General features: G+C 35.1%; 1 long non-coding RNA gene across 1 annotated transcript; it reads right to left on the minus strand.

Moving 5' to 3' along the window:
- Nucleotides 1-2605: 2605 nt before the first annotated feature.
- On the minus strand, nt 2606-25725 carry LOC149801250 (uncharacterized). The gene is made up of 4 exons (XR_016420605.1): nt 25575-25725; nt 9013-9042; nt 3591-3660; nt 2606-2744 (listed from the first exon to the last, which is right to left on the minus strand). It is a non-coding gene; the product is annotated as an uncharacterized LOC149801250 (long non-coding RNA).
- Between the last annotated feature and the right edge of the window lie 1182 nt (nt 25726-26907).

Raw genomic sequence — 26907 nt, forward strand, 5'->3', positions numbered from 1 at the left:
TGGCGAAGTACTTGGAACTTTTTCTCATCCCCCCCCCCCACAACACGCACCTCTCTCTCTCTCTCTCTCTCTCTCTCTCTCTCTCTCTCTCTCTATATATATATATATATATATATATATATATATATATATATATATATATATATATATATATATATATATATATCAAGGGGGAGTTGACCATCAAGTGACTTTTAGATTATGAGGGAACCTAGAATTTTCAGGCGGGGAGGGGGGCTTCTTGCTACGCCACTGCATTTGGTTATTAACTGTTGAATCTGACAATGAGGAGGTTCTCGTACTTAGCTGCAGATAAGAGTTGGGAGAGTTACAATTCTGTTTTAGTATTATGCATTCAAACTTCAAATTAATTTACAAGTATTAAATGTGATTCAAAGTACACTGCAGTGTATACGATATAAGTTAGTAATTTTTGGTAATTTTGTTGCACTTCGTTTCTTTCTGTCTTGAAGATTTGTTCCAACTTTGTCCTCAAAATTGTATGTAAAGTATTATATAGCGCAGTTCAAACTTCACGAAGTAATGGTCTTTGCCAAGATAAGAAAAGGTATGCTAACGTAGTTGTACGTAGAAACGGTTTTATGTATCACAACACCGAAAACATGACATGTAAATTGTGCATAAAAGAAGCGCCGCAGCCTACAGAAGTTAATTGAAGTTACTTATCGATTATTTTGTTTTGTACTATATTGTAAAATGGAAAAGAAATATTTACTTAAACTTCGATTTTCCATGTTTCTCTGTTTCTTGCTTCCTTTCTTTTAGTTATTTTCTTTTCTTTTGAAATCCATGCTTTTTAACTTGTTTTGTTATGTATCATTCTAAGGAGTAATTGTATTGTCAGTACTGGACGTCCTTTTTGTAAGCAGTTTCTGACTGATTTTAACCATAAGTTTAATCCAATCAAGGCAGACATAAATCCCACTGGAAATTTGTTGAAATTCCGACTTTAGCATAAATATTTTCAAGTAATGCACCGTAAAACCTCATTGGCCGAAGCAAAATTGCTGTATGAGAGAGAGAGAGAGAGAGAGAGAGAGAGAGAGAGAGAGAGAGACAGACCCATAATACGACGTTGATGTAAAAGCGACTTGTAATTTGTCAAAAACCGTGTCATGCATGGCAAGGTCGACCCTAAAATTGCGGTTTAATAAAATCAATCATAGAGTCTGAAAATCAATTTTATTTTATTTATTTGTTATTTATTGGTTAAAATTTAAGCCTAAACTAGTATTTTAAATTATATATTTTAAATTGGAGTATAATGTAAAATGAGTTTGTCTAGTCGCTTTTCATAAAAATGAATAAAATGAGCTAAGCATTTATATTAGTGTTCGAGCCTTAATCGAATTATTAATCAAAGTAAAGGGTCTTGCATATTATTATTATTATTATTATTATTATTAGAAAGTGTATTGGGAAGGAAGTGTCTATAATGAGGTCAGCTTGTCTCTTGAGTAGCAAGTGCGAAACTTTGAACAGCAAAGTCAAGTAACTTATGTTGACAAGTACAACTCTATATGATTTTAAGCACACATAGCTCTCTCTCTCTCTCTCTCTCTCTCTCTCTCTCTGTAATTTAGATTTTTAACTATGCTTTAATAATTTTATTCATGTTGCTATTAATATAGTCTTCAGCGTGGCAATTTATAAAAATTTCTAGCACATGTGGCATCATGTTCCACCCAGTCACATTATCTTGATAGCAGGCCGACCAGTCCAAACACTAACCTCTTCGTGCTGAGTGCCAAGATAGGAAGCTGTTAGTACCATTTGTATAAATCTTTGGTATGAGTCGGCTGATGTTGGAACCCGCTACCTTCCGCATCCGAGGCAGACGCTGTAACCACTTAGGACACTGGGGCGGTCCACACTGATTTGGAACTTTATGCGACGACATATCAAGGTCTATGTTCGTTGATCTTATATGCGTTATATTTACGGGTATATTGAGGAATATAGCTTTTTGTTTTTAAGTGCATTTCCGTAATTATTATATACCGAATTAATGCAAAGCTTGTAAGAAGAAAATGGGCCACTTTTTCATTTGATATTATCAAAATGCTGTAAAAAGCAGACATTTCTAGACCATGAAACATTCTTGCTGATATATATATATATATATATATATATATATATATATATATATATATATATATATATATATATATAATGTAAGAAATACAAGATTATTTTGATATGAAAACAAAAGTTATGGATTTTAAGCACATTTTAAGACTTTTTCCTTCGTTTGTCTCTTTTTACTAAATTCTTGTTTATTTTGATCCAGTCTAACAAGAAGGAAGAGGGAGAGAGTATATAAATATACATTGCGAATGAAATGAAGGAAGAAGGGAAGGAATATAGAAAATAAGGATTAAAATCTAGTTTATTCAATCGCCGAAAGAAGTAAGAATGAAGGAAGGAATAAATTATCACATGATCCACGGTTAGTATTAATATGTGGATTTAAATTTATTTAAAATATTTTTCGTACCAAATTTCGCAAAGCGAAATCGTAGAATGCATGCATTCGTGTCTTTATGTATTATGTACGTGATATGCAAAATATAAACAAAAACTATTGACAGTGTCATGCATATTTATTTTTATTTGCATTTATCTAGTACTGGTGAAGTCCTCGTCATGGAGATTTTGTGTTCATTAGAGGCTGGAAGCTGTGTCCAATACATTCAGCGTTGCATCCTCCGCAATAATTCGCTCTGTAAATGGAGTGGAAATGGTAATAGTAGTAGTGGTAGTAGTTGAAGTAGTAGTAGTAGTAGTAGTAGTAGTAGTGGTGGTAGTTGATGTAGTAATAGTAGTAGTAGCAGCAGCAGTAGTAGTGTTTGTAGTAATTGTAGTAGTAGTATCAACAATAATAATCTTAATAATAGTAGTAGTAGTACAGCTATATCAGTGGCGGTAGCAGGAGTGGTGCTGGCATTAACCGTAGTGTTCGTTTTTATTTCTTGCTTATTTCTTTATTTTCTCTTATCTGACAACCGAATAACACTCTCAAGGTTAAAATAAGCGAAAAAATCGTGAGATGTGTTTTTCTTTCCTCGAATATTTTCTTCTTTATTATTACCACACTGTTTATGTCATAAGAGTATCATTTATTTCGTCAAGAAAAGCGAAGAAAGAGCATAAACTATCACTCATGTATCAATGTAAAATTGCATCAATATCCATCTGTTGAAAAACATACAAAGGATAACTCGGTCAAACAAGGTAGATCCAGAGATTCAAAAGTAGTTGAACGATCTTTAGGAAGATCCTTTGTTTACTTAATACCATTCGTATCTTTTGTTTACTTATTACCATTCGTAAATGCGACCATTAACATAATTGCCTATACAAACTATAATCAATTATGCTGTTATTGATTGTTTATATAGGTTATGAGTTTCCTTAGCCGTATAAACCAATCCTGATTCATCCTCCTTAATCTTTGCTTGTTTGCGTGCCTATCCCTATGTGTGTGTGTGTGTGTCTGCTGTACGTGTGTGCGTGTGTGGGTGGGTGGGTGTATGCGTGAGAGAGAGAGAGGGGTGGGTGGGCTGTACCTGCACGTGGTTCCACTTGGACATGTTGTGTATATACATGGGTCCATCATACAGAATGCCAGTGCGCATCCTAACAAGGCAATAATAATAATAATAATAATAATAATAATAATATAAAAGATGAAGAACGTCGATAACAATGAAAAAGGATGAGTGCAAACGAATCTTGCTTAAAAATCTACATTGCCACATAAAAGGAGATTTTAAAGAAATTAAAGGGTAGACACACGCTGGGTGTAACAAGGAGAAGCTATATAACCAGAAGTGAAAGAAATGAAGAAAAACATTGTTGCAAAATTATTAGCTACAGAGAATCAGACTTCAGCTATAAAATGGATAAACCATCTAACTATTCAGAGCGAATATTACATGAAGTTACCTAAATAATACCATCGGTTCCTACTGACAATAAGAAAAAAAGCGGACTGGAAGTTTATGTCAAACCAGCAGGTGGACTAAGTTATTTTCTAAGTGAAAACCAACGGCGGTTGACTCGGACTGTTAATTCTAATACGCAAGCTATTCATTATATGTTCGGCACGCTGACCACTGAGCAATCATGGCTCCCATCCTTGGAATGAACAACTTGGTGGATGCAGGTACAGTGATAATAGCCGTGGTACTAGCCTTGGAACCACACAACAGAACAAACAACAAAATAAAGGCAATTAACCCACAGACTACAAAGGAATCAAGGTGAAGGGAATGAGCTAAACGAGCTGTTTATCCACTAAAATGAAGTTAAAAAAGCTAATGTTAGAATACGTACTTAAAGCAGAAGTACAATCATCAAATACTTTGATGGAGATGATCGAAAGACTGAAACCACTAAACGGACGGTATCAGACAAGACCAACTGGTACGATGAAGAGTTAAAAAGTACTAATAAAGAAAGACATTAAGCATGTACATTTAAACAATAGCATGAGCTCATCTGGGAAATTGTAATATATTTTAATGCCATGCATAAAGGACAGCATGTTCAAGAACAACAAATAGTCAACCAACAAGCATAACAAAACGCAGAGTTATTCACAGTTCGAAGATGCTAACGAAGAAGTAGAAATTATAACTACAACGTTGTTAAGTAGGCATTTACGAAAACTATGCTTAAATAAAGCTCGCACGTGAAGTCGAGATTCGTTGTTCCTGGCTGAAAAAGTCACAAGTAAATATTAGCAGTTTTTACGTGAAACCTTGTGAATACCAGATCTTATCAACGTGCGTGACACAAGGTAGCACAACTGTGATAAGAAAATAAAGAGTAGAAGGGCCAGACAGCAAGCCAGTAATGTCCAATGTCTGATAACCTACCAAGCATGCTGCTCAATGAAATGATAATCGATTACGTATACCACGACCTGAGCGGAAAAGACATACTCCCAGCACAAACAGAGGTGCTGCTTGCACAATTCGAGTGGAGCAAGTGACAAACCACTGATCGCTAGATGTGATGCTTGTAAACGGAAGTAGGCGACGAAAGAGCATTGGAAACAAGATGACTGATATTAAACTTCACTTGTGAAATATGGAAAGTCAAGGCATGGTCGGGATACTCAGAAACAACAGCAAGAACAAAAGTTCAAACTTCTTTACTGCTCGAAATAAGTGCGTTAAAATTCAGGCCAATACATTTTAAGATATTAGGATGAGTCGAGATTTCGTTTTTGGCAATTAGTTGTCATAATGTGACCAACATCACGTGAATACCGTCAGAAAAGGAGCATTAGAACAGCGGGTGAAAGCAATGCAAGTAGTTGAACAATCACGTAATTTTGTTATTCGATGAGTGTATTCGAATAAAATTCAAATATTTGTCTATGTTAATAAAGATATATAATCCATCCTCTTTTCTATGTATGCTTTGATAATTATTGACCACACACACACACACACACACACACACACACACACACACACACACACACCTTTTCGCCACTCTACGTTGAAAACATTCTGAAGTAAGTCATCTAAATCTAATTCAATTACATGTTATGCACCTTTGGCAAGTTTGTTGAATATTTAAATTCAAACCAAACGAATGTAGGTATTATTTTCCCAGTTGTAAGAATATACATTTCTGTCGATATATGAAGAGCGCATTAACTTGGGGAAAGAGAACAATTAATTAGATTTACGTGGACAGGTGCTTGTTAAATTGCTATACTGCAATGATTTATAATGTCTGTGTCGGGAGAGGAAGTGATTCTTAAATAAGCCTTCGTTTACATAACCGTTAGACGACTAGAAGAGGGACGGATAACTTCGATTTTATATCGGAACTGTCAGATTTTAAATTTTCCAGATCTGTTGTTTGGAATGCTATAAGTCATGCTGACCACAATGTTGGCGCCTAGTTATAAAAGGCGGTAAACATATTTAATCCTGATTGTTTACGCTAAAAAAGGGCCAGGTTTCCACACGAAAATTTCTTGGAGTTAAATTGCCTCATCGAAAGAAATCTAGTCAGTCTGCAATTTTCCTACAAGAGTTAAAATACAAGGGACACGAAGAGTAGATTTGGAAGAAATTCTATCGTAAAACATTGGTCAAAGGGTCCGGATGTCTGCAAAGTCAACGGACAGTTTTGGTTTTAGAAGCGAACAAAGTTTGAAAGCACAGGGTATTTGCGTCAATTTCATGTAGTTCGTTGATACCAATAAAATGCTTTGCTTCAATGTAATTGTTTATATTTGCATGAATTTATTTGTTTAAATTCGTAGATCTATTCTCTTGAAATGAGTGTAACTGTGTTTGAGTTAATCTATCTGAATCCGTACAGTGATCTTTATATAAGTCTGACGAATTGTTTGAATTTCTCGTCTTGATTGTTATAGGAATCTAAGAAATTTCATGCATTACTTTAGTTGATATGGGTTACGAGAATCCGTTTGAATTCACTGATCTTAGATGATTTCATGTATGTTAAAGACTTGAATGTGTGTATCCGCTGAAAATAACGTAGTTAAGTCATGTGATCAATTTCATGCATTCGGTTGTGTAATTGAGATGAGAACGGAACCGTTATGTCTCGTGTAATTTTAATGGGAATCAGTAATGAAATAGCCATTAGGAAGCACATAATCTTGTGAAACTAGGTTTGTTTATGGTCTGTCATGTTTAGCTTGATCAGAGAGCCTTTGGTCTGTTAGAATTCCGATAGAACAATATCTGATATAACGAGAGGGGAGTAATGATCTGTTTCCAGTAGGATAACTGACAGAATATTTAGGTCGCTTTTCTATTTATTTTATAAAGGGAAATACCTCCGTGAACGTATCCACTGAAGTATCCATGGACGTATCGACGGACATATCCACTGACGTATCCAGGTACATACTTATCAAAGTATCTACGTATCTACGTACTTATGTATCCATCTACCCACACAATGTTTGAGGGCCGGAAAGAGGCGAGATAGTAGGGAGGTCGGAAAAGGGAAAAAGCGAAAGGACCTGGATGAACCACCACAGTGAAGTTGGAGTGGACCGGAATAAGCAGGTTATGAAGTTGTACAAGGCAATGACTTCGATTGTTCACTCGATTATATGATGAACTAATTCTATCATTTAAAACAGATCGGCTATTTATATAAATATATTTGTGTTTGAAATTCGGTGAAAGATTTATTCCAAAAATAAGTGTATCTTCCTAATGTAATGTTTTATCACAGTTGTTTATGTAAATGATTAAATGTTTTGTTTTTCCATATACGGGGGCTCGTGTCGTTCTGTTCTATATATCTGCTCAGATCTCTATTTATTCCATCTATAATGTCACACTTTATTTTAATATTTACTAAAACCGGGCAACAACAATACAGAGGGCGATCACCCTCAAGATAACGATAGCCAAATAAAGCTGACACCTTGTAAGAAGGTACAACCTCATAACGCCACACCACGAGTAGCAAACCGCTACACCAGTGTATCTTCAAACTTAGTCCAAATGATAAACGTTTCTTTAGTGCAAAAGACGGACAGTATATTATAGTAGAAATTTGATTGCCTATTCTTTTCAACGCGGGTACTGTCGCAAATATTCCTCTGGGACAGTGATTTGTTTACACTCAAAATCGCACTGACATGTGGCCAATTTAATCCAAATAAAACTGGTTTCGTTGATTGCATACTATTTCTTACTAGTATATGTCAGATATGCCCGACGGGACTGACATTTCAACGACTATAAAATGCCCAAATGGAAACTTGAGAGTTTCAACTATGCCTTTTAAAAAACCTAATACTTAAACTTTATAAATAAATGTTTTAACTAAAACCCACACACTGGAATTGACCTCATACGAAAGATACAATAGGTATGCAGTGGCTCCTGTAAACAGTACAATGTAACTTCTGACAGAGTCAGATACCTGGGAACTAGTTTCCTCTCTTAAACAAGTTTGAGAGCAGGCAGTTTGAATGTACGTTTATAGCAGCGCCTAACGGCATCTCGGTCCACTAGTGGCTAAATGGTATCAACCAAGGCTAAATGTTCGAAATATGCATTTCACAACCGTTTCGACAGACAAACCCTTCCAAATAGAAGCAAACATGAAGTACACGAAGAAAACTATCAAACGTAAAAAATGTTAAAGTTCTGTACAATGTGTCTCAAATAAAACAAAAGTAACATCAGTAAAATGGTTAAAAGATACCGTCAAAATTAATTATATAAACCAAATTTTCTTTGGTGGTACATCATCATACCTCTGACAACTGATATAAATATGCCTACGTCTCGTTGCGTGCAACTCGACACATTCGACAAGAGGTATTAGGAGGTATGCATGCGTCAGGTAAGTGTGCTCGATACGCACAAGACCACCTCTTCTCTGCACTTTGTTCTTCTATATGAGAGATGTCTCACGCAATTGGTTTAATGTTCTTACATTTATGGATTTTTCATTTCATTTCATAAAAAACGTATGACGAACACGCTTACTATACAATATTTGAAGTTAATAAATGGAATTTCCAATCGGAAAAATGTGACTGAAAATTCAAGAGGAACTTGCAGTATTATGAATTGAATCCAAAAAATTCCTAAAAACTTATTTTAAAGTCTAAAAGAATGCACCAGGAGTTACAAAACAATCTAGATATACATAACACTGGGTGACCCATAGACATTAGAGAAATTCATAACAACTATGTTGATCAATTTCAGAAAGGTATTTTTGGCACAGACATTTGTGTTTATATATATATATATATATATATATATATATATATATATATATATATATATATATATATATATACACACACGCGCTCTTTTCCTGCTAACAGACATAATACAACCATCTGAGATTCTGTAATAAAATTGGGATAATCTTGCCCATTTTTATCCTATATTTGATGTGTGTGTGTGTGTGTGTGTGTGTGAGAGAGAGAGAGAGAGATAGTACATTTGAAATTACCTATAGCAGCTATCACAGCATTGTTGATAACTGAAAAAGGGAGGCAAAAGAAATAATTTCATTAGCTCACCAGCATGCGGTAGCCAAAGAATGAAAGAAGTATTCTTTAATAATTGAGACCGAGTTCTTATTAATGTAAATATACTAATTAGTGGTAAGTGTATGAAATATGTGACACATCTACATATATAGCAAAGATAAGAACTAGTTCCCAGGAAATGATCATGATTGTTGCTCAATGAATCAAAGGTTTACAGCAAATTATTTATTAAAGGTATGTATGTATGTATGTATGTATGTATGTATGTAAAGTAGGCTGATACTCGTATATTTACTTACTTGTATATACCTCAATGCATATCTTCTTTTGTTTTGGGGCACCAGACAGATGCCCCCCCCCATTTCCAAAAAAACTAAAAAGTATTTTATGTTTGTGTGTTTCCCCCTCAGATGTGTTGTATGTTTTATTTTTAAAAAAAATTTATATCAAAAGTTTCGTTTTTAGAATTTTTGATGGGGTATTTATGTTTCCTTAGTGTTATCTAAAGGGTTGTTCGTCCGAGCCTGGTTTCCCGCACCTTGCTCGAAGTTCCTTCCCTTGAAATCTTTGTGACCTTTACTAGAGGTCGCCTAGGTCTCAGTGTTTGCTATATGTAGTGGTGCTATATTGTGTGTATGCTATATTTTCTGTATGTTTGAGACAGCAAGTATAGATCAAATATCTTTCCCAGTTGTATTTCTTCCTAATTTGGATTTAAGATCCGTTATGATATGTTATATTTTATCTTTTAATTTGTTTTATGGTTTTCGAATTTTGACGATGGAACGGTGTACTATTTAGATTTTGTTAAAAATGTTCCTATTGTATTATTCGAGTGATAATATGTGTCGTTCCTCGTAATAGTTTTTAACGATGTTGATAGGTAGGTTACTCTCGATCCAAGGTCCACACTTCTTTATTCTCTATGCGTTTCTCCTGGGTCGAGTTAGGTCTCCTTTATTTCGTTTATCTGATTATTCTTTATTGAAAGATCCAAAATTGTTTATGAGACCACATTATTGTGAAGTGGTCAACCATACAGTGCGGGAGCTGTATGGTTTTTAAGATATAGAAGAAGTTAGTAGGGTTTTAAACTAAGTGTTATCCAGTATGTATTTGCGTCTCTGTTTTGTCTGTTTATGTTCTACATGGGGTGTTTTCAAAGACTCTTTCATGGGCCTGTCCACTTCGCGTAGCGCCATGTAACTTAGCCCCATGATGTCATCGCCTTTTACTTCCCCCATATAGTTTCCCTGTATCCCTTACTATATATGTCTTTAGAAATTTCTTTCAGAATTAAAAAATTCCATTATTAAAAATTTCCTTTTTCTTTTTTCTTCATTGTTTTAGTAGGTTATATGTTTTTTTGTGTGAAATATTTGAAATATAATTTGAAATTTTCTTTGAAATATGGCTGTTGTGTGGTGAGAGGTGGGGGTATGGGTATGGCATCGGCTCGCAATTGCGCTACTCGACCCTTCGGTCTGTAATACCGATTCCTCCCTCCTCCTCTCTCCCCCAATTCCAACATAAATTGCGTTATATCAGCCTGACGGTAAGTATCTGTTCGTCGTAAGACGTATTGAGTTCGTATTGTGGTTAATATTCTTATTTGTACCACGTATCTTATTTAAAAATCTTTATCACCTTCTCCACAGGATATCATCGTAGTTACTATATAGTCTATACTTTTTAGAACGATTTTGTTTTCGTAGTCTACATCTATGAATAAAATGTTATTTTTGTTATACTTATATTTTTTGCAAATTTCCATTATTGACATTATCCTATTATGTTTAGTTTTATCACATTGGGCAATCGTATGTAGTTTGGTGAAGTTCGCTGTTCTACATAAAGGGCATTTCGGCATTATCCTGATCATACGACGCTTGATTGCTTCTTCGCCTGTTAGCCAGGCGTTGTGCGGGTATTTAAAAATTATACTTTGTGTTTTGACAGATCTTATTTTTTCCCAATTTTCCAAGTTTTTGTCCAATTTACCCCACCCCCCCCCCCCCCCCCCAGTTGTCCTGCTCTACTCTACATTTTACATTTTTGGTTACCTCCTCCCTAATCCAAGCGTGACTTTTACTTATTTCTATTTTCCATAAATCTGTTTTGTCCCTATATTTTAAAATTAGTTCTCTTATATGTTTAAATTTGCGTGGTACTTCGAATTTTTTTTATTAATTTGTTATTTTTGTATATCTCTGGTCGGTTTCTCAAGGCGAAGCCGAATCAGTAGATGTACAGTGCTTTCCACGCTGTAGCCGGGTCTGATTGTAATTTTTTTAATCTATTGATTATGTTAGTTAATTTTAGTAGTAGGGGGCTCGGCAACCCCAAGCCCCCTCTACTTTTGGCTCTATATAATGTCTCTTTTTTACATAATGCATTTTATGATTCCATATATAATGTATTATTTCATTGTCTATTTTGTTTAAAATTTTATTATCCATATCTATGGATTTAATTATATAGTTAATATTTGAGTGTAAATAATTCTTGGCCACTTGGGCCAGCTCCTTGATACATAATAGCGCCATGGCCCAGATTTTCACATTTTCTCTTATTTTGTAGATAATATGTTTATAGTTTTCTACAGCTTCTTTTTTACCAAAGTAAACCTCCAGAGCCTTTACCGTGTCTCTTAGTAGGTGGGTGGGTGGGTAATCCAGGGTGGTTGCCCCTCCAGTTACCTATTTTTAAGATTTCAGTCTTCTCGTGGTTTATTTTGGAATCTGACGCTTTACCAAATTTTTCAAATTCTTCTACTAGATGCTTATAGCATTTCCCCTCTCTTATAAAGTTGGTGAAATCATCTGCATGTTGGAGCATTTGTAATTCTTTTTTTTAGGTTTGGTATTTGTATGCCTTGTATTTCTGGGTTGTTTCTTATCTTGTGACTTGGGATTTCTATTGCCATTACGTATAATAGCATTGATAGTGGAATCCTTGTCTCACTGATCGTTGTATTTCCAGTTCTTTTGTGCATTTCCCGTTTACTGTACACATGAAGCTATCCCAGTGTATAGGATTTCGGTCCATTTCCGGAAGTTGGGTCCGAAACCAAGTTTTTTAAAATACATTCTGTATATAGTTTTGTTCTAATCGGTCGAAAGCTTTCTCCTGGTCGAAGAGTACCATAGCACCCTTCGTACCAGTTTCATTTATGTAGTCAATTATAGTTTTAATGTTTAAAATATTGTTTGGTAAATCCCTCCCTTTCCCCCCACAAGTTTGATTTACATTAATTATTTTGTTTATCCCACCCTTTACTCTGTTTGTTAAAATCCTACTTAAAATCTTATAGTCCGTGTTTAAAAGTGATATGGGCCTCCAGTTTTTAATTTCGTCTCTATCCCCTTTCGCTTTGTATATAATTGTGATAACCCCCTCCCTCATAGATTTAGTCATTTTATTTTTACTTAAAAATATATTATTATACAAAGCGTTTAAGATCGGCGTTAGTTCACCGTGAAACGTTTAGTAGAATTCCACGGTGAGTCCATCTTTCCCTGGTGATTTCTTTTTAGTGAGTGTAGCTATACTCTTTGTGATTTCTTCATCTGAGATGACGTCATCACATTGGTCTCTATGTACTGTTGATGTCATCTCACAGTCGACATTTTTTAAGTAGCTGTCGATTGTGCTGAAGTCAATGTTCTGTGTGGTGTATAGTTCTTTATAATATTGAGAAATACTATTTAGGATATCTTCTTTTACAGTATGGGTTACATTATTTATTTTGATTTTGTTTTCTAAATTCTTCTCGTTTATATAAGGTTTTTTGCCTTGTTGTAGATCTCTGTAAATTTTTCCGCCCTTATTTTTCAATCCTGATTTTCGTCTTCTTCAATGATTTTAATTTTGTCTGTCAGTCGTTTTTTTTTCATCGTCGTTTGTTGTTTTGCTTAGTTTTAATTTGAGTTCGTGTTTGTCTTTTTCTGTTTTTCCGCCCTTCTATTTGAGTACTGAAGATTCTTTTTATTATGTTTTTTAAAACATCCCAATCATTTATTATATTAATATTTTCTTCATTTTTGAAGGTTTCAATTTCTTTTTTTATTATTTCTACATATTCTTTGTCATTTAAAATCTTATTATTTAGTTTCCATAGTCCTGGCCCCCATTTGTCTCTTTTTTTTCCTCCATTTTTAGGTCCATAGTGACCATGAAATGGTCTGATAGTTTTTGATTGGTTATTGTAGTATTAATATATATTAATGGATCATAAAAATTCCCGTAAAATTTATCAATCCTGCTAGACTGGTTTTGTTTATAGTTAAAGGTAAATTCTCTTCTTAATATGTTCAGTTTTCTATAAATGTCATGTAAATTGTGTTTATTTAATAAATTTATCATTTTAGTTCGGTATATTTTGTTACTCGTTGTTAGGTCAGTCGTTCTGTCAATTTCGTCCCCTACCCAATTGAAATCTCCCCCTATGATTAGATTTTCCATCGAATATTGTTGTAGGTAGTTAGATAAGTTTTCTATAAAATTTAGTTTCTTATTTCTATTATCTGGCATGTACACATTTATTATATGCCAATTTAACATTTTAACATGAAGCAACCGTCCCTTAAAAAATTCCCCTTCCTCAAACCTTTCGCAGCTTACCCCCTGTTTATTTTTTATTATTGTTGCTACCCCGCCTCTAATAATAAATTTGAGTTCTGGTGTAAATCCATTGTGTGTTTCTTGTATCATTATTACATCAAAGTTTGTTTTTTTGGCTATTTTGTCTGCTTTCGCTTTGTCTATCCCATTGCTGTTGATAGTAGCGATCCGGAAGTTTGTTTCTTCCATTTTCGCTTCACTCCCAGGTGCCGCATCACTTTTATATAGAATTTAATTTATGTATTTCAGTTAAAGTTGTTATATTCAGTTTTGTTTTGTATTTATATTATGTTTACATTCCTGTGGGACTCTGGGTTGGTCCCAGAGCCTCGTTTGATTGGTTGCTGTTTTCTGTAAGCTGTGAGTCGTTTATGGTTTCTGTGTCTGATTCGTATTCGCTTTCCTTTTCCATGTCATTTCCATTGTCGTTTTTTTGTTTGTTTTGTCGTGGTTTCAAGGTCCTTGTATTTGTCTTTTGTCTTTGTCATTCCTATTTTTTTTCTCATGATTTTAGCCCTTACGGGCGGGATTACTGTTTCTTGGGTTTTGTTTAGTATTTGGTACACATAGCTAAACTCCCCTTCAGGGGAGGAGCCATGCTACGACGTGGCGTGTTTGCGCTTCTGCGCAGGTGTTGATGTTGATGTCACGGGTTTGGTTCCCAATATGTCAACTGGTAGTTCTTCTTGTTTCCCCTCACCCTCTTGGATAATTTCATCCTCAAGTTGTATTAGAAAATACGGGTTTTTACCCGATATTTCATCCTCGTATTTGGAGGTTTCCTTGACGGCAGGTCTTTTTTGGGGTGACAAAGTCTTCCCACTTTAGATCTTTGCCGGTCGTATTTATTGTGGGTGTCTGAGTTTTTCCATAACGTGTGGTTGTTGTGTCATTTAGTTGTGAGGTTGTGTGGTCAATTATGTCCGTATTTGCGAAATCAATCAAATTTTCGCCATTTATTTCCTCATCAACAGTTTTTGTTGTATTTGTAGCCGTCGCACTTGCATATGTGCTTGGGGCTAACGAATTTGTACAGCCTCTGGGAGCATGCCCAGTTTTCCTGCATCGTGTACAGGGACGCTCGTACTCGCATTCCTTGTACCACGTTTTTAGCAGGAAACCCAAAACATAGAAAAATGTTGGGAGCTTGGCTGCGTCCTCTTTGGCAATTGTAATGATCCTTACCCCGGTTTTTATTTTCTGGTACCCCCACACAGTTGCCATTTTTTGATTTTTAATGTTGATCTGGAATTTCTGTTTTATTTTGTCTATCAGAGCTTCGTTATCAACTTCCAAGGGGAACACCGAGACCATTACGTCTCTTGTTCTGGGCTCTAACCCTCTGGTGATTTGGGGGGTTTCTGACACCTTTGCTGTCATTCCCTTAATGTCTATTTGCCCCATGTCTAATAGGGGGGTGTCGTAGTCTTCGGGGTAGATAATAAATCTATTTCGGGGTTTCGTAGTCTTCGGGGTAGATAATAAATCTATTTCTCCCTCCATTTTGTATTCCCTCAATCTCATCTATGGGTAATCCTTTCGCTTTGAAAGCGGTGACTATGTCTGATTGTCGGGGGCAATCTGCAACGTCCCCGAAATCTAACAGTTGGCATCCTTTGGGGTGAGAGGCTATTAAAATATCTCTCCCATCCCCTTTCTCTATTTTAACTGCAAAGTACTGATCAAGTCTTGCTCTTTTATACATAGTTTTATGTCCCTGGGCCATAATACTATTTGGAGAAAAAATTCGTTTCCAAATCTAACACACTGTAGTAGAAAAGGCACAATTCTCTATACTACACAATTCCAAAAATTGCAAAATTAAATAATACAAAAGGATTAAATGGTATAATGGATCACGGCTGTGGTCCAAATTATTTATCAGCTAATCCTAAGAGCGACGTGAATTTCGCTCATATGGTCTCACGCTGTTACGTAAAACTATGTCATGTATTCAAAAAAAGCACTCTGTGTCAAAAATACGGATTGCTACAAACGAAATTTAAATTGTTAAAGAAGAAACATATGAAATCAATGTAAATAATGAATGTAATAAATGAAAGAAAAAACGTTTGCATGAAAGATCAAAAAATGTGATCCAACAACAAAATTGAAAAAAGCAAATGTGAAATGAAGAATAAAAAGTATAACACTAATATACCCTTTTATATTTCTATTGTAGTGCGCTCTTACGAGCTGACTTGGTTGCCAATTGCTTCCTAGGTGCTTTTCCACCGGTGGATTTGAAACAGTAAAGATACTAATTAGTGGTAATAAGTGTATGAAATATGTGACACATCTACATCTATAGCAACGACAAGAACTGGTTACCAGGAAATGATCATGATTGTTGTTCAATGAATCAAAGGTTTGCAGCAAATTATTTATTAAAAAATATGTATGTATGTATGTATGTATGTATGACTGACTGACTGACTGACTTTATTTCCTCTTTAAAAAGAGATTACATCAGAATAAACAAATTCATGATAATACAAGATCATAAAATAAAACAGAAAATTGACAAAAATACAATAGTAATACTGTGTCAGCTACCGTATTAACAAAACGAAATATCTCAATGCCTGCAATTATGCAAATCTGCAGTCATTTGGCGGAGCAAGGCACTAATCTTTTAACAGTTGCTTGATGATGATAATATTTCGAAAAGTTAATACGTCTGTAGTGTTATGTGCTTAACATTAAGTTCGAGATAGTAACGAAAATGAAATGGAAAACTTATAACAGTGTAATTCTATATGTAGTTTTTTTTTCTTCATATGACGCATGTATTTATGCATATATATACTTGTTTGTGCGTATGCGTGTGTGCATGCATTTATCTATGACTGACTGTCTAAATGACTTAGTAACCTCTACAACAAAGAGTATATCATGTTGCTAAGATACATATTATACATATCATAGGATTATGAGACACATCATAGACGAGAACGCAAGCATGATATATATATACATCGTCAACTAATGCATTTACAAAATGAGATATATAAATACAGAAAACCATATAGAAATCTCTTGGAAATAAACATAAACAAATACATAAACAAATACATAAACACACACAAACAGCTGTCATACAACAAAATTTGCGGATTTGACAAGAAGACTTTGGCCTTTAATTGTTTATATTTAATGTTAATTTACTACTTACTTTTAATATCATGTTAGGGCATGTTAGTTGATAGTAGGGCACACATTTTATTGTAGAATGAAGCTATGCTGTTTGCGGTCACCAACATGATATGATATGTATGTATGACTGACTGACTGACTGACTGACTGACTTTATATCCTCTTTAAAAAGAGATTACATCAGATTAAACAAATTCAGAATAATACAAGATCATAAAATAGAACAGAAAAGTGACAAAGATACAGTAGTAATACAATTGTAATACTGTGTAAGCTACCGTATTGACAAAATGAAATATCTCAATACCTGCAATTATGCAAATCTGCAATCATTTGGCGGAGCATGGCACTGATCTTTTAACAGTTGCTTGATGATGATAATATTTCGAAAAGTTAATATGTCTATAGTGTTATGTGCTTAACATTAAGTCCGAGATAGCAACGAAAATGAAATGTAAAACTTATAACAGTGTAATTCTATATGTAGTTTCTTTTCTTCATATGACGCATGTATTTATGCATATATATACTTGTTTGCGCGTATGCGTGCGTGCATGCATTTATCTATGACTGACTGTCTAAATGACTTAGTAACCTCTACAACAAAGAGTATATCAGGTTGCTAAGATACATATTATACATATCATAGAATTATGAGACACATCATAGACGAGAACGCAAGCATGATATATACATCGTCAACTAATGCGTTTACAAAATGAGATATATAAATACAGAAAACCATATAGAAATCTCTTGGAAATAAACATAAACAAATACATAAACAAATACATAAACGCACACACAAACAGCTGTCAGACAACAAAATTTGCGGATTTGACAAGAAGACTTTGGCCTTTAATTGTTTATATTTAATGTTAATTTACTACTTACTTTTAATATCATGTTAGGGCATGTTAGTTGATAGTAGGGCACACATTTTATTGTAGAATGAAGCTATGCTGTTTGCGGTCACCAACATGAGCCTATCTGATACGTCATCGTCAATAGACGACATGCAGTCAACCCTGCTTCCAAGAAGTGTCTCCAACAATATATCGTCTTCTTGATTGAATAAGTTAACCCCGTCTCTCACTTCTAAAGAGTCAATCACTCTCTCAAAGAAAACATTTCGTTCCTCAAGCAGCATTTCGCAGCCTAAAATAAGATGTTTCGCTCTGTCGTCAGTCTCTTTTCCACAGAGTTTGCATACCATAACTTTACCAACAGGCATGATATATAGTTTCATTACTTCAGAGAGAGGCCATAACATGGATGGATATTTACGCCCAAGAAACCATATATTACTTGGTTTTAAGTCCAAATGAATGTTTCTGAAGTGACTTAAATCATCCCTTAGTTCCATATTTGCTCTCCAGGTAGTTTCTTCATGGTTTTGGATAATATCAGTAATATGTCGATTCCAGATGAGTTTTTCTTCAGTTTGTATACTTTCTGCATAGTCTAAAAGAACATTTCCCATACCATATTTCTTAGTTATTTTGTCAATATCAGGTATAAATCCCGTCTGTTTTAGCGGGTTCTTCAGATACTGACATAGGCGCATAATGAAAATCTTTTTCCAGATAAAAGTCCAATCGCCCTTACATAATCGGTTGAAAAGGAGCAATTTCATCCTATCTATGTATGCTTCCATTGACCAGAGTCCTAAGGTACTACTTGTTGCCTCCGTAGGCGAATATTTATCGAAAGCTTGCATACGTCGCGCTGCATATCTCTGGCATAACTCAAGTTCTTCTATATTTGAGTTTGTGATACCTGACCATAGTTCACATCCATATAGGACCGAGGGTAGAATAATTCTTTTCCAAATCTTCAGACTTGTTAGAGGGTTCATTCCTCCATCTCTGATACCAATAAAATATAAAGAGTTTAACAAGTGTTTGCCTTTATCACATGCTTCTTTTATCGCGTCGTTTGGTTTTAAGTTGTATTTTAGAGGTATGCCGGCATACTTCTTACTTTTGACTGCCGGAATTGGAGATTTGTCGAGCATAAAAGAAGGTATACCAGTCGTTCTTTTGTTAGTAAACAAGATGGTGCAACTTTTATCTGCATTATATCTTAATCTCCACCTTTTCGCATAGTCGGAAATTGTATCTAGCAGCTGTTGCATTGAATGACGCGAGTTAGACATTACAGTTGTGTCATCTGCTAATAAGACACAAGGCAGGTGGAGATCAACAAGATTTAGACCTCGCAAAGTGTGATCTAATTCCGTGATCAAATCATCTATCATTACAAGAAAGAACCAGGCAGACAAGATACGGCCCTGTCCTACACCCTGCATAATATCGAAGCGTTTGGACAGCTTGCCCGCATATAAAACAGAGCTTGTTACTCTCTCAAACGAATCTTTCATGATGCGCCAGGTCTTCCCTTTGATGCCAAGTCTGTACAGCTTGTAGAATAACCCGTTATGCCAAACTGTGTTGAAGGCTTTAGCATTATCAAGAAATGTAGCATAAACAGGAGTATTTTTATCCAAATAGTAGCATATAGATTCTTTGATACAGAACGCTGCAGTGATACTACCGCAATTATTTCTAAAACCCTGTTGCAACGGATTTGGAAAAGAAATCTGTTTAGAAAATATAAGTAGTCTACTATATATAATTTGTTCTAGAACTTTCTGAAGCACTGGAATTATAGTTATATCGCGGTAATTATTCATATCTAATTTGTTCTTTCCCCCTCCTTTGAATATTGGTATAACCAAACCTTGTTTAAAGTGGCACGGGTACTTCTCGGCCTCGTACACTTTTGTGAATATAATTTCAAGTAATTGTACACTGCTTGGAGGGTCCGCAAACAGTAAATGCTCAGCAACAATACCGTCGTGGCCACATGCCTTATCTTTATTGAGAGAGCTAATTGCTATACTGATTTCGTCTCTAGTGGGGATTTTATCGACAAGTTCATCAAAGTGTGAATAGGTTTCTTTAGTTTGTTTTCTGACCTCTGCTAAGATCATCTGGTAATGATTTTCATCGTACAGATAAGTATTGTCAGGCAGTGATAAACTGGAGAAATGATTTGCCCATAACTCTCTAATAGAGTCGTGATCGCGTACAATTTTTCCGTTTGATTCGATTTCGTGAATGTAATCGCGTTTATTTCTTTTATTCCGTATAAACTTATAGAAAGTAGAAATATCGAGCTCTGCAGCCTTTTCAAGCTCACTAAATTGTTCTCTATCGTATATTTCTTTAGCTTTCAATAATTCTTTTGCAAACAATTTCTTCGCTTTCTTATAGTTCGCATATGATATATATTCCCAACCTCTTGGCCTACCATTAGAAATCCATACCCTGCGTTTCAGCCGCATTTCCGTGTGAAACTTTTTTACGTTTAATAGTTTCCAATAGGGGTTAGCGTATGGGCAAAACCTCTTTATGGGGAGAAACCTAGATGCTGCTTCATGTAAAATCTTTACTGTGTCTTGAATAATAATTTCAATATCGACATTCGTCGCTAATTCTGCTTTATGCATTTGCGCTAACAATTCGTTGCGTGTTGCTTCCTTATATCTATTCATTTGTTCTGCTGAGGCTTTCTTCCAATTTATGGAATGAATGATATGCTCGTCAGCCATTGTTGCCTTATGTACTAAAGGTGTGACCAACTCTATTTTTACAGGAAGATGATCTGAAATGTTCAAAGGATGATCATCTATTATTTCTGCCTTAACCACTAAATCGAATTTACTTTTTTGCAATAGTATATGGTCTATCAAAGATTTTGATTTGCCATCGGTTGAGAAAAAAGTAAAATCTGGCCCTTCACAAATGGATTGACTATTAACAGATATTAAATGTCTATCGCTCAGAAACTTTTCCAGAATAGTGCCTCTAGCGTTTGATGTTAAACAATTTGCTTTGGAGCTAAACAGTGAACTTAGCTGACCATTGAAGTCTCCGGCAAGTACGGGAATGCCTTCTTTGCAGAAAATATCAAACTGATCTTTTAGTTCTTCTATTGTTTCGGAGTAACTTGCAATAGGAAAATTAGTTGATGGCAAAAGTGCCCCGAATATAAAATATTTAAGTCTATCATTACATTTTACCTCTATCCCTAAAACTCTGTCACTGCCAGCGCTCGACAAGGGATTAACGCGGAGTGATTTCCTATAAAGGATTGCTATTCCACCGAACCCCGTATGCCTTAGCCTTTCTTCGAAATTTACTGCTAGTCTTTTGTCAGAGCGTGCGAATGATTTAAAATCTGGATGTATATTATCTAGGAAATTGAGCTGCTCCGGAAGAAGCCAATGCTCAGTAAGTACAGCAACATCTACCTCATTTAGCAAAGAATACAAGTAAGGTGACCCGTACATGACTCCTTTTACGTTCCACGTCAACAAATGAAATGTATGACTAGACATTAGTTGACTTAACGAAAAATAGATTTTCAACACAAGTATTGCAAAGACTATATAGCAATTTACCATAATATATGTATTTTACTTACTACTCCTTTATTTATTTACGCCAGTACTGATGGGTGTCCTTATCACCATAATCCTCATACCATTCTCTTGCCCATACAAAATTTGGCCAAAAACCTTCCTCTAAAACTTTCTCAAAGTCTAACTTATCTACCGTGATTAAAACAGTAAAAGTGTCCTTTCCTCCTTTTACTCGCCAATGCTTTAATATCTGAGAGTCAATTACTTCTACCCCTTTAATTTTAGCGTGTTTTTTAATACAGGTTCTCATCTCCTCTCTTGTTCTATCAACTGGTATTCTTGACATTAGAACTCGACGTTCATAAGAGTTCCTCATTCGTTTATGTGGTCTGTAGTTTCTGTTGGTTGTGATAACTTCAATCGGTTTGTTTACTTTATCAGTGTCCTTCAATGAGGTGCCCGGATTGTTTGCTAATGGTGACCTTCTCTCCCTATCGTTGTTCCTTGTGTGTACTCGTGCCGAGTATTTCTGATCTTGGAGATAATCACGTACATCGTTATCTTTAACTAATGTAGGTTCTTCGTTGGAGGTATTGAGTATGGTGGACAGTGTCGACGCCACTCCTTCCCTTGAGTCAGTTGACTTGGCTGTATATTCCGTTTGATCCGATAAATGCTTCCGCCGTTTGATATAATCAGAGTCCAGAGCATTTATCGTTTTAGCCCTCTTTTCCGTTTGTGTTTCATTTGAATGATTGCCCATACGCACTATATCAGCTAGTAATGTCTGAGTTTCTGCCTCACATTTTGAAGTTACATTTTCTTTAGCCTTGTTATATACTTTATCACTGAGCAATTGGTGTAGAAACAGCTGGTGAGCATTTATAGTTTCCAGCTGGTTATTCTTCTCCCTGAGTGAGATTCTCAAGGCTAGGTTGTCTTGTGATAACTTCTTCTCTTCCTCTTTGCATCTTCCTAATTCTGATTGTAACCTAGTCGAGTTAACATCTCTACTGAGCAGTTCTTTACGTATCTTGTCAAGCTCAGTTTTCAATTCATTTCTAATGTCATCTTTCATTTGTTGAATACTGCTTTGTATAAAATGTTTTAGGTCTATTATCTTGTATAAGTTCTCTGTTGTTATTGAACTGTCATTTTTATCATTTGATAGTGAAGATACTGAATTGTGATCTGATAACGTTATCACCTGTTCTGGTTTTGGTTCAGATCGCTGAGACTGTTTGTTAGATCCTTTTCTTTTAGATGCTTGACTCACGCATGTACTGTTATCAATCGTGCCCGTGCTCGGCTTCTGTCTCGACGCAAGGCTTTTCACTTCAGATAAGTTGTTATCTCCTGTTAAGAAATGGTATAGAATAAATATATCCTCAGCTAATCTCTCCTCTAGAGGAGCACTATCACATCTTACTGTTCTCTCAACTATATGCGTCACAGGGTAATTGACATTTTCCAATTTAGCCAGGTCGTGAAGTGATAGTCTTATATCTTTTAAACTCTGTACATCCAATTCCAAACACATCTTCTTTTTAAATTCATCTCTGTCCAGAGTTCCAAATTTCGAATCAATTTGAAGGTATATATTTTTTTCGGTCTGGGTTGCTATTAAGTCTTCTTCTAAACCGGACCTTTCATCACCACTGTAACGCTCATCTATTTCTAGGTTGTCATCCATGTTCAACGGTTTATAGTGAAATCCGTATACAATTGATAAATAGGTTAATACCTGTTATATATCGCTCGCACTTGCACTAACGAATGTGAGCCCTCTTCTGCTAGGACAGATATGTAACAGTTGTATGTTCTGTTACCTCTCGTGCATCACTTAACTGAAATTGTTGTCATTGTTCGAATGATGAATGATATTTGGTCTAACTCAGAACTTAGCTCAGAATTAACACATGGTAACGGTACCAAAGCTAACGCATCCGCTACCATAATATTTTGAATTCGTACATATGTGATTTGCTCACTATCTACTCACTATAAAACTAAATATATAACACATATAAGGAAATAACTACTGGCACTAGGACTGAGTACACATTTACACTGGAATGAGTTAACGTGAGTTAACGTGAACAACAGTTCACAAAAGCATCTCACAAAATACATATAGTATTTAACAACGCGTGAACAACAGTTCACAAAAGCATCTCACAAAATACATATAGTATTTAACAACGATACTTAATGTATTTGACATTACCCACACATCATGTTTCCAACATCATGATCCGAATGCCCCAATGTGAATTTAGATCTTATCTAGAATCTGACTGTAGATGGCAAATCTCTGACATGTATATGGCATATCGTCATATATAGTAATTATGAGCACTAAATCAGTACATGTACGAATCACAGATCGTGTACGAATTTCAACTCCTTTTTTCGCAATAACTATCACACACAACATAAAAGAGCACTTAAGTGTATATATATATATATACATACATCTATCAGGATATCTCTGCCATTTATAACGTCATATATTACACATGAAAACTAAAATACTATGCTTAGCTTTTCATCCCTTTGCACAATGTTGACGACCAAGACAAATATGCATTTTTTTTTTTACACGTCACATGATTAAATGGAGTGTCACACTCACCCGCTGCGTCCATTGATCCAAGAAGATCCTTCAGAATAATCCAAGAAATTGAAATCCACAAAATATAAAATATAAAATATAAATTTGGTCCAGAATATAAATATTATTCACATATAATTCATATCAGTTATGCACAGCAAAGTTAAACAAAACTGTGTGCAAGTTAATCAAAATGCAATGATCGCATTCCTTGTACCACGTTTTTAGCAGGAAACCCAAAACATAGAAAAATGTTGGGAGCTTGGCTGCGTCCTCTTTGGCAATTGTAATGATCCTTACCCCGGTTTTTATTTTCTGGTACCCCCACACAGTTGCCATTTTTTGATTTTTAATGTTGATCTGGAATTTCTGTTTTATTTTGTCTATCAGAGCTTCGTTATCAACTTCCAAGGGGAACACCGAGACCATTACGTCTCTTGTTCTGGGCTCTAACCCTCTGGTGATTTGGGGGGTTTCTGACACCTTTGCTGTCATTCCCTTAATGTCTATTTGCCCCATGTCTAATAGGGGAGTGTCGTAGTCTTCGGGGTAGATAATAAATCTATTTCGGGGTTTCGTAGTCTTCGGGGTAGATAATAAATCTATTTCTCCCTCCATTTTGTATTCCCTCAATCTCATCTATGGGTAATCCTTTCGCTTTGAAAGCGGTGACTATGTCTGATTGTCGGGGGCAATCTGCAACGTCCCCGAAATCTAACAGTTGGCATCCTTTGGGGTGAGAGGCTATTAAAATATCTCTCCCATCCCCTTTCTCTATTTTAACTGCAAAGGACTGATCAAGTCTTGCTCTTTTATACATAGTTTTATGTCCCTGGGCCATAATACTATTTGGAGAAAAAATTCGTTTCCAAATCTAACACACTGTAGTAGAAAAGGCACAATTCTCTATACTACACAATTCCAAAAATTGCAAAATTAAATAATACAAAAGGATTAAATGGTATAATGGATCACGGCTGTGGTCCAAATTATTTATCAGCTAATCCTAAGAGCGACGTGAATTTCGCTCATATGGTCTCACGCTGTTACGTAAAACTATGTCATGTATTCAAAAAAAGCACTCTGTGTCAAAAATACGGATTGCTACAAACGAAATTTAAATTGTTAAAGAAGAAACATATGAAATCAATGTAAATAATGAATGTAATAAATGAAAGAAAAAACGTTTGCATGAAAGATCAAAAAATGTGATCCAACAACAAAATTGAAAAAAGCAAATGTGAAATGAAGAATAAAAAGTATAACACTAATATACCCTTTTATTTCTATTGTAGTGCGCTCTTACGAGCTGACTTGGTTGCCAATTGCTTCCTAGGTGCTTTTCCACCGGTGGATTTGAAACAGTAAAGATACTAATTAGTGGTAATAAGTGTATGAAATATGTGACACATCTACATCTATAGCAACGACAAGAACTGGTTACCAGGAAATGATCATGATTGTTGTTCAATGAATCAAAGGTTTGCAGCAAATTATTTATTAAAAAGTATGTATGTATGTATGTATGTATGTATGTATGTATGTATGCATGCATGTATGTAAAGTAGTCTGATACTCATATATTTACTTACTTGTATATACCTCAATGCATATCTTCAACTTACTGACTTACATTCTTACATTTACTATCACTATGCGTTAACAAGATAAAAACGAACATATATTTTACAAATACTTACTTATCACTGTCAGGAGAAAACTGGCAATGTGTAGGCTTTTCATATTTCCTCTGCGAGACAACACTCCGAGTTTGAGGTGCTTTTCTATAGTTAATTATGATTTCCGGACCAATGTCATGTGTTTATATACCTGACGTATCTTTGCTTATCTAATGCATATTACCATATATACTCATGTAGAAAACACCTGTATTTATTTTCAGTGATACAGTAGTTATAGGTTACTGCATTTGTATGGGAAAATATGAACGAGTTTTAGGATGGAATACTGCACGACCTTGGGAGTACAGTATATCCTTCCGACAAAACGAGTTCATATTTTCCCATACAAAGGCAGTAACCTTTTTATTATATGCTCATTTTTTTTATTCAACCTAAGGTTTAATTATATAAAAACAATACACTACAAGAAACAACGTAAATGAATGTATGCCGCATTCCAAACTAAATACACAAGCGCATATTCATCATTACACAAATCAACATTATTACTGCGCACATAACTCCGCCCAGATAAATTTGAACTTAGTCGCGCTCTCGACATAACTTTCGAAAGAAAATGGCGTGTCTAGTTAAAATTGAAATTTGGAGTCATATTGTGAATTAATGTACATTGCAACAACTTTTCCATTTGATCTGGAATGAATAGATTTTGGTATTTTTCTCGATTCTAGGAAATTTCGTGATTATTGACTGGATTTGTATGTGACGATTCCACATGAAATACATGAAATTAGTAAAGCTAGGGAGAAGCGTGTCGACATCTGCAAATGTGTTTCTGTTTCTGTCATTGAATGTTTGAAATCATAATGTGGGAAAAATATGAAGTCTTTCAATTGCAATTATCAAAAATACGCTATGGAATTTAATGCTTATTTCATTTTGAGTGCAGTAAGGAGGATGCAATTGCACTTAGCATCGAAAGTGCAGCACAGTTTCGATATGTGTAATCCAGATTGAAAACCTATGACATGGCTCATGTAATTCGGATTTGCAGAATTAAGAAAATACATTTTGAGGAAATTCAGGATGTAAAACTGTAAGTATATTTTATTTTGTCATTATTATCACCAGCTAAAGAAGAGAGTATATGACTTGTCACTGGTATGTTATTTGTAAGGACATTAACTTGCGTCTGTTATATAATGTAGCTAGCCTAAATCCGTTACATTGTATCAACGAGGAATGTGCCAAGCAGCTGGTATGTTGCAGTCCACGAAACATCTGTTTTAGTTCATTCAGAAACAAATTTAAACAACCACAACGTAAAAAGCCTCTTACGCGAGATTACGTGATTTGTGTACAAAATCAAAAGTGCTGGCATCTGCGTCTA

Source organism: Sinohyriopsis cumingii, chromosome 4 (genome assembly GCF_028554795.1).
Source record: "Sinohyriopsis cumingii isolate HCF-2022 chromosome 4, ASM2855479v2, whole genome shotgun sequence".
NCBI lineage: Eukaryota > Metazoa > Mollusca > Bivalvia > Unionida > Unionidae > Sinohyriopsis > Sinohyriopsis cumingii.